This window comes from Vidua chalybeata, chromosome Z (assembly GCF_026979565.1).
Source record: "Vidua chalybeata isolate OUT-0048 chromosome Z, bVidCha1 merged haplotype, whole genome shotgun sequence".
Lineage (NCBI taxonomy): Eukaryota > Metazoa > Chordata > Aves > Passeriformes > Viduidae > Vidua > Vidua chalybeata.
The window spans coordinates 33099374-33111251 of NC_071570.1; the positions used below are offsets into that span (position 1 = coordinate 33099374).

At 39.0% G+C, this 11878-nt stretch overlaps 1 long non-coding RNA gene across 1 annotated transcript; it reads right to left on the reverse strand.

The window, feature by feature from the left end:
• Window positions 1-525: 525 nt before the first annotated feature.
• On the reverse strand, window positions 526-2876 carry LOC128802438 (uncharacterized). Its single transcript, XR_008435426.1, has 3 exons — window positions 2771-2876; window positions 1085-1179; window positions 526-641 (listed from the first exon to the last, which is right to left on the reverse strand). It is a non-coding gene; the product is annotated as an uncharacterized LOC128802438 (long non-coding RNA).
• Between the last annotated feature and the right edge of the window lie 9002 nt (window positions 2877-11878).

Consider the following 11878-nt stretch of genomic DNA (forward strand, 5'->3'; position numbering starts at 1 on the left):
GCAATGTTCTCTTTCTAACCCAATTTCAGGACATTACAGTGACTTGGAGGTTTAGTCTCTGTTCATTTCTGAATTACTTTAGTTGTAAAGCAGAGGCTCCACTGTTGTTTCTGCATTTATCACCAGAGTAGAGGAGATGGGTGTCTGTGTGCCCTGGGGATCAGGGATGAGCACTGCATGGCAAAGGAAGGGCTTGGATAACAAAATGTCCTTGTTATCAGAACCCCTGATCTTCATCTTAGATCCTCAGCTAAAGCACTTGATATTCACCATAGTCAGAGACTAGAGCATTATATTGTGATGTTTAAATAATTTTTACCTTTCTCCTATAGGAAAAAAAAAAAGCTGCAGTGAGGTGTCCTCAACAAATAGCATTTAACAGCTGGCAATGGGCAGGCAGCACTACTTATTGTGCTGGCTAGAGATGCTGGCCTCTGCTTAACATAAAACAGCACCAGCAGTCCTTACCCTGAGGAATTACTGCTTTTTATCACAAAATTTATTAAACTGTAAAAGCTGCTGATACACATCAACTGTTCCTGCTGGTGGGAAAGGGATTGGCTCTGGCACTTCTTCTCGAGATAGATATAATTCACTAGAATTATAGAATAATAGAAGCTTCTTCCAGTATCTGGTGCCAACTGCACAGAAGATTTATGCAGTGTCAGTTAAAAATGAAGCTGTTATCACTGCCATGTTTATTAAATATTCTTGGTTTTACAGTGAATATATTCTCTTAAGCAATGTGAGGAAATGTCTGAGAACCTCACATTTGGGTGTTACCCCTCCTTCCAAAAACCATGTCCAAATCAATCCATACAGACTTTTTAACAGTATATTTCTCTGATTGAGCAAGTAGGATGAGAAAGTCTTTAGTTCCACAAATACAGATTGATCAGGTTTTCTGGAGAGTTTTTTCTAATTATTGTCTGGTTTACATTATTTTCTTGTGATGTATGCATGCATGAAGAAAAGTTTGGGACAGATGTGCTCTTTAAAAAACCCATAAAAATAAATTATTTAAATCTAATTTTAATACTGTGTAGTTACCAAAAAGACCTTCTTGTACGTCAAAATATAGTACCTTAGTCTTTTCATGACTGAGGCTTTCAATGACAGCTCCATGGACAGGTCTCCAGGTCTCTGTTCATCCTGTTTGTCCTCAGATCATACTCCCTTCTACAAAAAGTGATCAGTCGCCATTACTTTTCTCTCCATCTTTTCATTTCTGCTCTCTGTCTATCATTACAACAGCCTTTTTTGGGGTGTCTGTACTGCTTTTTTGAGACATTGGACTTTTTGTCAGGCCACTCTGCACATTTCCTTGCATAAACTGATCTACTCATATTGCCAAACCTCCTCTTAATGTCAGTTTCCAACATTGTCTTGCATATGTATTTTCCCTCCCCTCTGTTCCACCCTTATTTTCTTATTTTTCCTGATCTTTCTAGGAGATGCTTTGCTGGCATGAATATGGTTTAAGCATAATCCCCTACACAGTCACCAGTGGATAGAGCTGTAAGAGGTGGCAAGATATCTTCCTCCTCTAATGCAAATAAATATTTACCTATCATCTTCTTGCCAGTATTTCTACATGCCCTTAGAAAGCCTCCTCTAATATCTCCTCTAATATCTAATATTAGTAGATAAGTTAAAACTTAAGTTAAAACTTAAGTTTTCTCATTCCACCATACTCTTTCCTGCCTACAATGACAGGTGATCTCTTCCTGTCTCTCACTTGGTTGCCACGTGATTCGGTGAATATCAGACTTCCACCTACCATATTGGAAGGGTTTACTGTGAGGATCCTCTCTTCCTCAACAGTCTTATCTTGGTTTTGAACTAAGAAAATCCTATTCTGGTCCTAGCAAGTGTATGTTCCAGAGACACTGTTATTTTGTTCTCTTTTCTCTGATCTCCTGCAAATGTATTCATATCTAAAAATATAAGGCACAAAATCAAACATCCTAAGAGACTTCTCTGTAATGACCAGAGTCCTATTTTCTAGCCTTACATATGGATCTCCTGAGTTTCTTTCAGCTTCCATTTCTTCCCATGCTGTGCTACTCACCATGCTACTACTATGACTTATCAGCCTGGTACATGGCATGTACTGACAAATCCAAAACTACAAGAATACACAGGATGGTTTCTCATACCATTGTTGGGAGGATGACAAAATAAATACTATTATTCTTGCTCTGCAGACCGTCCCTGTGAAAAGACTAAAGTTTTCCAGGGTTACCCCAAGGTTACAGTTAAGCTTGCAGCCTGCAAATCTGATTTATAAACTTATTGACTATCTCAATTCTCATTACCTTTGGTGCAAAACAAAATAAACCCTCACTAAACACAGTTTTCTCCTCTCCTCAGCATTATTAATAAATGAGGTTGCCTGAAGGGAAGTGTTAAATCGCAGCCTGTTATGGATTCCCTCCTAGATTGTTAGTACTTCCAAACTCCAGTGCTTTTCCTTGAATCTTGCCTTTCTTCTATCATCATTTAAACAACTGACAGTTCCAATTATTGTACTCATAGACAAGGACTTAATTAACCTAATCAGCCTGCCATGGAGCTGACAGGTATGCTTTTCTGTCAGAGTTAGGTCAAAACATGTAATCTGCAATGAATAGGAGCTCTTTTTCAGCTGCTCTGGCAGTGGCTCAGTGCATCCATGTCTCTCCTCAGGCCACAAAATTGTGTGACCTTGCAGCTCACAAAGAAGAGTGATGATTATAAAGTGTATGTCAAAAAGCTAGTCTTCTCTGACCCAGTTTCCAGACACAACATGATGGATAAATGCCAGGGAGGCAGCAGCCTGTGTTATCAGACAGAAACAGGGCCAAAGCAGACGGGAGCATTGCTTCAGTACTGCCCAGAAACAACCACTGTCAGCATGGAGCACTGCAGAGAGCTGTGTTTTTCAGTGCAGGATTAGGACACACAAGCTGTGATGACATAGAGACACCATTCTAAGACTCTTAGGTATCTGTGCCTGTACTGATTCAGCACCCTGGTCATTATTGGGCCATCACTAAGGGAAACAAAGACAGGAGTCCTGCTGGCTATGGCTGCTGTTTATCATCAGAAATAGGCCACTGCCACATACCTTGCTGCTGTACTAGCAAAGGCCAGAAAGGGACATAATGGCTGGAGAAAATTTTGACAGTTTGCATCTGTTTCTCTCCCTGGCCCTCTGTGAAGCTGGAGCTGCTGCATGCCAGAGTGGGAAGCCCAGATTCTTATTAATTTGCTGGTTTACTCTGGGCTAAAAATAATACTATGTACTTCACATCCTGACAAATTATCTAAAATTAACTCAGCTAGGCAGTTACCTAGAAATCAAAATACATTGAAAAAGCACACTTATTTATGTAAGTCCTTTAATGCTGGCTATCTTTTGTGCAAGGGCTGGAACAGCTGCAGTGCTGTTGTCAGACCATTTAGGACTCCCTCTTTCTCCATTTCCTCCCATCCTCCTAACATATTCACTTATTCACTTCCTTTGAGAGTTTCCTATCCTAGGAAATATCCTCTTGATGAAAAATGAACCAACAGAGAGAAAGGTGTTTCCCCATTAGCAGCTTCCTGTCTCCCATCAGGGAAGTCAGCTGCCAGCAGCAGTGACAAATCTGTAACAGAAAAGAAGCAAAGAGGAATTGGAAACTAAGCTTCCAATCAAGCCACAGGCTGAAAGAACATTATAAAGAGCTGGTGTTTGTCACTGTATTTATGTGACATCTATCTATCCTTGGACCCTTGTAAGGAGGAAAGAACTTAAACTTGCATAGATATTACTTATTATTGTGATTGTATCCTTAACCATTATGTCTCAGATAACCTACTGGCAAGAGCCAGCCACACAGTTTTTAGCCCTGGACTTCAGTCTGTGCAGTCAAATAACAAGCAGTGTTTCCAGCCACTGGGCTTCCCTCTTGCATTGTTGCACAACCAGGAGTAAAGGCAGACTGACACACCAGTCCTGCTCAGATGATAATGTTTGTTTCACTCAGTCATTGAGTTTATTCAAACCTAGACTTACTTCCCTTAGTCCTGTTCCTATTAAAATATTAAGGGAAACCTGGAATTTATAATTGCCTAGACAATATCAGAGTGTTTCACATTGTAAACTAAATGTTTTTGCCAAGGGAGGAGATATACATCCTTAAAAGGCAAGTCAGATTAGGTATGATTGGGTGCTTGGGACTAAGTGCATGGGACTGTAGCCCTCATTGTTGAAGCCTATAATGTGCAGAAAAGCAAAGAGCTAGAAGCAAAAGTCCAAGTTCAAATAGTCCCCTTAGGTAAATGAACAAAGGCCATAAAGAATATGAAATCTTACGAAATCTTAATCTAGTCCCTCAGAAATGGCAAATGCCCCCTGAACAAAGAAAATTATGTAGAACACCAAAATTCTGAGAAGGGCTTAAAAACAATCATATGCAACCCCAAAAGTATAGTCACGATGTGCAGGACGACAACGTGTCAGGTCCCTATGACTCATCAAAGCATTGACCTGTTATGCAACTCAAAACACAGCAAGTAAGACATTTGTGATTATGTGTTTTAGTATATCAGAAAACAGACACTTTATATTTTAGAAACTATGCTGCTGAAGACAGTTGATTTATGTAAACCTTCATATTTTCAAATGACATTGTAGTGCTGGCCAAAAGGAAATCAAGAGTCTAAAGTAAATCAAGATTAGAAGATGTTTAGCATTACATTCAAGCCAAATGTGGGACCACTGGAGCCTCAGGAAGCAGAGCTCAAAAAGGAACCCGAAATCACAAACTGGACTGTGTTGCCCAGAGCATTTTATAAAATCACATTGAAGGACCTCTTCTTTAGCTACCTCTGAAGAGACAGCAAAGTCCAAAGAACCATGGCAACCCCCAAAGTCATTGGATCCTTATTGATTTTAACACATAGGAACATATGGCTTAAAATCAGAAGATGGGCCTCTTGACGCAGTATAGAATCCTATGAGGTTCTTAAATTTATTCTGAATTTTTTTAGAAACAGGAGGATGAATTCTAACTTTAATCTTAAACACACATCCTCACACATTGGGGTAATTACATACTTCACAGTTTAAATGTGAAGTCTTTAGTTGTGTTTGTATCCTCAATAACATATTGGCTGCAACGTAGTTACACAGATCCATGCATTTGAGGAGAACTGAATCTTACTTCTCTTAACCCTTAAAATCTTCTTGAAACATTGTGTATAAGATACATAATAAACTAACATTACTGCCTAATGCCTAAGCTAGTAGAGTAGGTAAGTAAGGTTTCTGCACTAGAGACTGTTCCCATGTGCCTGTTTGTACTGCATCCAGGGGGAAGAAAACAACATCCTGATGGGTTCGACAGTGTGAATCCCAGAACTGGTTCTCACTGAACAATGGTTTTCCATTGCCCTGGTGAAAGGATGCCTCTGATCACAGATACTGCAGAGACAGTCTTTTCAGGACCATTTCTACTCAGACTTTCTCATGCAGGGTAAGTAGAGCAGGGAAACAGCTTTCAGTGGAAAAGCAAGCAAACAACAAAACAAAACAAACCCCTCTAAGGGTAGATTAAGAGTCTGGGAATCTTTTGATCTTTTGGACTCAGTTGCCCTCCAGCAGAACAGAGAACAGCTGACTGAGGAAAAAATAATGCCAAGTAACTGAATTTCTGGAGAGGAAAAACTAAAAGGAGTGAATGGAGAAATGTGCTTGTCAGTGAAACTGGCTGGGTGAAATCTTAGTATTGCCACAGTTGATCAAGAGCTTTGCTTTTGGCTGCAGGGGAACCAGGCTTTAACACTGAATTCAGTGAGGACACACACCTTATAAACAGCATTCACTCTGAGAGTTTAAAAACTTATTATGAAAACATTTTGAAAATTCATTATTATAATGAATGATCAAAATGTATAAAGAAAGTATTATCAAAAAAAGAAATTTTATTTCCATTTCACATGAACAACTATAATGGGCACTTCTGAAAGATACATTTACATTGTTCCTGCTAAAGATCAGCTACATTTGCCAAGTTGTTCATAAGGTACCTTTCTCCTTTCAAAAAAAAAAAAAAAAAAAAAAAACAAAAAACAAAAAAACAACTAAACTAAAACCACCTGCCCGTGTGGGCTTCAAAAATAATGAACTCTTGTATCTACCAATATCATAGCAACTTATGGAGTGTCTACATATGTTATACATCTATGGACATATATACAAACAGAGAAAAATGCATTCAGTGTGATTATTTTTGTCAAGGGATTGGAATATGAAACATTCATATTCCTGGGTATATGAAACATTATATTGGTTTACAACCCTTGAATAATGAGCATTGTATTGCTAGGCTACACCTAACTCAGCTCCATTCAAATCAAGGCTGCTGGAAAACTTTTGACAAGAATGTTTTTCATTTGAAATTGCCAACTTGTATAAAAATGTAAAAGTTCTAGCTACATGGTGGGTTTTCTGTAGAATTTTTTCCTTGTTTTTTTCCTCACCTGTCTACCTAGACCAAATGGTGACCAAGGACCCAGGTGTTCTGGCTTCCCATAAAATGAGCCCTTGGCACTTCTGAGGATTTTTTAAGCCCTCAGGTCTCTGATCAGATGTCTTCAAGTTAAGACTATGGGAGTCCTATGCCTACAGCTTAGAAACTATATGCACTGTAAACCAGCATCTTCCCTCTTTTCAGGGGGTACTTTTAAACTCTCGGTTAGATACAGATATAGAACAAGATTTTATTTTTTGTATTGATATCTTCCACAATTTGGAAGCAGTTTTTTCCACCCAGTTCTGATTCCATTTTCAAGCACGAAATGTCTATTTTTATTTCAGCAGGAAGATGAAAGTTTTTATCATCTCAACTTTCACTACTCCACAATACTAACCACAGGCCAGTCTATGCATTATAAACTGGAATTGGCAAGTGGGTTACTTCATCTCTAGAGATATTTCTTAGTGTTGGATATGAACATTTGTTTCTTGGGAAGAACCTTCGAAGCAGCATCTCCTTAAGTGTCTTAAGTTACCTGGGAATCATCTAATACAAGAACAGAAACATCAGAGATGCACAAGCACATAGAAACGGAAGCATAAAGAAATTCCCATTCCACTGTGGAATCCATGGTTGCCCAAAGGTAAAATCTTCACTGTGAAAGAGGCATTTGGGCATGGGCAGAAACATGAAGGTACTCCCCTTACAGTGAGTTGAACTAAATTTCAGTGTTGTCATAGAAGAAATATGTTGTCTTCCAAGGACAGCAGCTGTACTTTGAATCATACAAACTTGTCAAGCTCATTGCAATTACTACAAATATAAATAAATAAGTATACATATACATATATATATATATATATATATATATATGTATATGTATGTATATATATGTATTTAAATGACTTGCAATATATATATATATATATATGTAGTTCCATGGCAATAATAGCAGCGAAGAAATATGAAGCTTATGCAAATAATGGCATTACATTCAAAGGAAAAAAAAAAAAAAGATAGGGAGAAAAAAGAAACCAGGTTTTTTACAGATCTGTTTTTACACTGACTTCAGGTCTTCATTTACTAATAAGTTTTTTCCATAAGCAAGGCAATATTGATCCATAGGGCAAGGTAGAAAACATAAAATATTTACTCACTCATAGAATAACAGTAAGCAAAAATTTTGCTAGATAGCCAGACATCTGTGCAGGATGCTGGGAATGCATGGGGAGTAGTTTATTAACAGAGCTGTTCTGCATATTTTGTGTAGGTTACTCCTCTTGTTTTGAGCTTCTTCTGAAAGATCAAGATTTACCGTCTGGAACAGAGGCAGTTGTTCATTCATCCAAAATAAATTACTCTCCAGTGCAGGTTTAAGGCAACTGGCAGTGCAGGCCTTAACGCAATGAACCTGGAAAGCCCACACCTCCCACACCACTGCTTTTCAAATGAGAAATTCCTCGGCACAAAAGACTCAGCCTACGGGACTTCTCCAGACAAACAATCAGCCTGCAGTGCTTCACTGGGCATGAGGGTCTTGGCAAGGCGCCATTCACTATCATTAAAAGTGTTTATAAAAAAATTGTTCATTTTTGGCCAGCTTTCTTTTCCAAGGCCAGGCCTCCACTCCCACATCTTCAGTGGAATGTGTTAATAATTTGCTTTGTGGAGATGAAAGGCTCTTTGATAGGAGCAGCATAAACACATCTCACTGTGCTCAAAGGTCTTTGTCCCACAATAGAAGCATAGTTTCTGTACAGTGACTTGAACGGAAAGAACAGACACATTTCTGAATCATTTTTCACTCTTTTTTTCTGCCTTTCTTCTTCACACACACACACACACACACACAAACACACACACAAACACACACACGCACACACTTTTCCTTTATTTCTTATAGTCTGTTGTAGATCTTTCTGTGAAATACAAACAAGGAAGTGGTTCCAAACAAGAATTCCTCACCAATATTTGCAGCAGATGGATTAAAAATACCAGCCAGTCCCCACAGTCTGTGGTGTCAGAAACCAAAAAATCACAGCAAAACTAGGTCTGTCCCAGAGTATATGACTGAGCATAGCTTGGAGCAGTGTGCAGCATGGGAGGGGGGAAGAGTCCAGCTGCTGTTTATCTTCCGATCTCTCTTCAACAGTAGGTTGCAGAGCCTACTGAATAAATACAAATGACAGTTTCTAATTCATTTGGAGGGAAAAAACAGTTACAATTACCTGAAAATGCAGTGTATACTAGCAAGCACTGCCTAACTGCTGTCTCCTGGCTATAGTGCCTCCTCTTCCCTGCCCAATTTGAGCCATTGTGTGCATCTCATCTATATCAGCACTGCCCCTTTGAAAGCACAACCTGTTGATGCTGAACCATAGCATCAGTCTTCAATGATCCTGAATGGATAAAGACATAATTGAAATGTGGCCTGGTTGACATGTCAACACAAGACTTAATCACCAATATTGTCTTGAGGTATTAGCACTTCACGACATTTTTCAAGATGAAATTTTTGTAGGCATCTTTTCTCTCATTTTTGTCTGTTCTTTTGATAAAAATATATATTGTCCTGGATTTACCTGTGGTTTTTTTTTTTCCAAAAGTGTTCACTGCCCTCATGCTATGTCTCTATTTACTCAAGAGATTGTTTTTCTATTCATGACAGCCATCTCTAAAGAAAAATCAAATTATTTTACAGACGTGTCATGTTACACTTCAGAAGCATTACCACTTATTACCACTGAAGTGACTTGAGTGCTTATGCTACTTTTTTTAGGGTAATTTACACATTAAAGGCATTTAACCACTGCTTCCTGCAGTGTTAAGTTTTATATGTTGTAGACTACACGAAGACACATTTGGGAATGGACATCTGCCCAATAGCCCAGATTGCACTCTGCAGCAAAGCAGCTTCAGTCTAGACATGCACAGTCATCTATTGCCTTCTGGGAGAGACACTGCTCCTGATAGTGAGTGCTCTACCAATGCTTTTCACATATATGTTGTGTTTTCAAAATGATTTAAAATTCTTAATGAACTCTGCTCAGAAGGTCACTGCTGAAAAGAGGTATTGAGGTTTGTTAGTAAAAATGTAAGGGTTTAGGAAAAATACAAGCATTGTAATTCAAATTTAGGTTTGCCCCAGTACAAGAAAAAGCACACAGTCTCTAGCTCACCTGAGGTGACAGGAGTGGATAGCTTTAATTCAAGCCACCAGCCATTAAGTTTGTATTGTGGGTAGAGGGGAAATTTAGCATCCTTTACCTACAGTAGCCCAGCAAGTGCTAATCTGGTCACTATATGCTGCTAATCTTATTCTTTACTGTAATTATTCTTTCCAGCTATTCTTCAGCTAACATAATTGTGGTTTGTTATCTGCAACACTTCCTCCAATGAAATAGTCTCCAATAATATTAATGTCAAGCTTGAGTTTCAGCTATGGCCTTAGTCCTCCCCTAGGAAGAGAGGATGGCTGACACCACAGTCAGGTGTTTGGACTGACAAGGAATGAAGATGAGTCAGGACCTCATCTGATGCTTTCATATCTTAAATGGTGTGGGATGAAAGATCATGTATTGGAAACACTGCTGAATGAATATGGACAGCATGAAGTTTAGCTCAACATGTGAGAGCTCTGGATGCACCATTCAGTGTAAAGTAACTCTTAATACCACAGCTTGCTGAAGTGTCACTGCCCTTTTTATCTCTTCTAAATATACCTTTTCACAACACTCAAGGAAATAGTAATCATGTATCTTGATGTAGTTTCAGTGAAAAAACACCTGAAGAATGGCAGTTTCACTTGGTCTCAATTTAAGCATTTTGGCCCCATTCAGAGCAGAAACTTAGGGAGTGCCATGATACTGTGGAGCAAAGCAAATATTTGCACAACCCATGGAGACCAAGCAGCATGCACTTTAAAGCAGACCTATTGTGTGCTGCCCCCAGCCTGCATCTCTGTGTTTGTAGTGGGAGTAAGCAGGTTGGACCTGTTATGATCCTCTCCTGTGCTAGTGGCAACCTCTGTCAGATAAGTGAAACAGACAGCTTTGGGGAGGGGGGCAAGGGGAAGGACAGCAGTTTAAAGTGTAGTTGAAAATTCATCAGAGGTTCTTTGCATGCATTGCAATTCAAAATACCTCTGATTCAGAGTGGTTTTTAAATGAAAGCTGTTTTCCTGAAGGGGTATAGTGCTAATGGGATGTTCCTGAAAGAAAGGATCTTCTCCTTGGCTGCTTTTCTTCTGCTGCATTTTTGGAGATAGTTATATATTCAATCTCTACTGAAAAACACCCAGGTTTTTGTCAGCTGATTTTTCATTCACTTGTAGGCTAATTTACAAGCTCAGCTACATCTGTAGCTACCTGCAGGTTGAGGACAAGATAGTGGTAAAAGAGGCTAATGCCCTGAACAAGATTTGCTTTACTCTACATGTGATGTCTTGAACTGGTTCACAGACATTCTGCTTAGCAAACACTTTGGTTTCCCCAGCATGCTCTGAGTTAATGTGGCTCAGTGATGGTTGGCTGCTGCCTAGGAGGAGTCTGCCCTGCTCTGACCAGTCTCCTTACCCCAGAAAGAGCCCGAGACCCAAGAGCAGAGCTGATCTGAAGTGGGCTTTGTAGCATGACCAGTCCTGACCAATAACCGTGAAAATTTGTCTGCTCACACAGAAGAGGTTACAGAACTGAACAGGAGGACCTGGCTAAAGAGCTGGTACAGAAAGTGTCCAAGGTAAATAGGTATGACAGTGAGCCCAGCCCTGTTCCCATCTGAGTCTCTGAGCAAAACTGGAATAAAGAAGGAAATTGAAATATGCCTGAAATATAAAGCTAGGCATTTTTTATTTGTTTCCAGACAATGGGCAAAACTGTGGTTGCAATTTTTGTTATGTTCTTTTTCTTGTATAAAAATATAGGGAGTATGGCCAAGCTTCTGATAATTTTCCTCTTTCCTTAAATTAAAAAAAAAAATCTGTTTCCACATTCACAAGGAATCTGAGGACATATAAGCACAGAAGGGCTGGATCACAGCTATAAGTAGGAACACGCCTTTGAGCTGAAAGTTCTAGTCAGTTTTCTGTATTTTAGAAAGAAAAAACATAACAAATATGCAGTCATGACAAACTTGGGGAAAACTCTCTTTCATTGTTTGTCTCTATTTTACTCAGACAATATTATGAATGGCTAATAAAAAGCCATAGCTGGAAGGTAAAAATAAAATGCCAAGCCTCTTTTCATCAATATGAAACATCCCTGCTCATGAAAAGACCAGTCCCTTCAGCCTCTGCTCATGTGAAATGTGTTTACTCATAACTGGGTTTGCAAGGACTAAAGCATTAAGTACACAAAAATGATGGTGATTTTCTC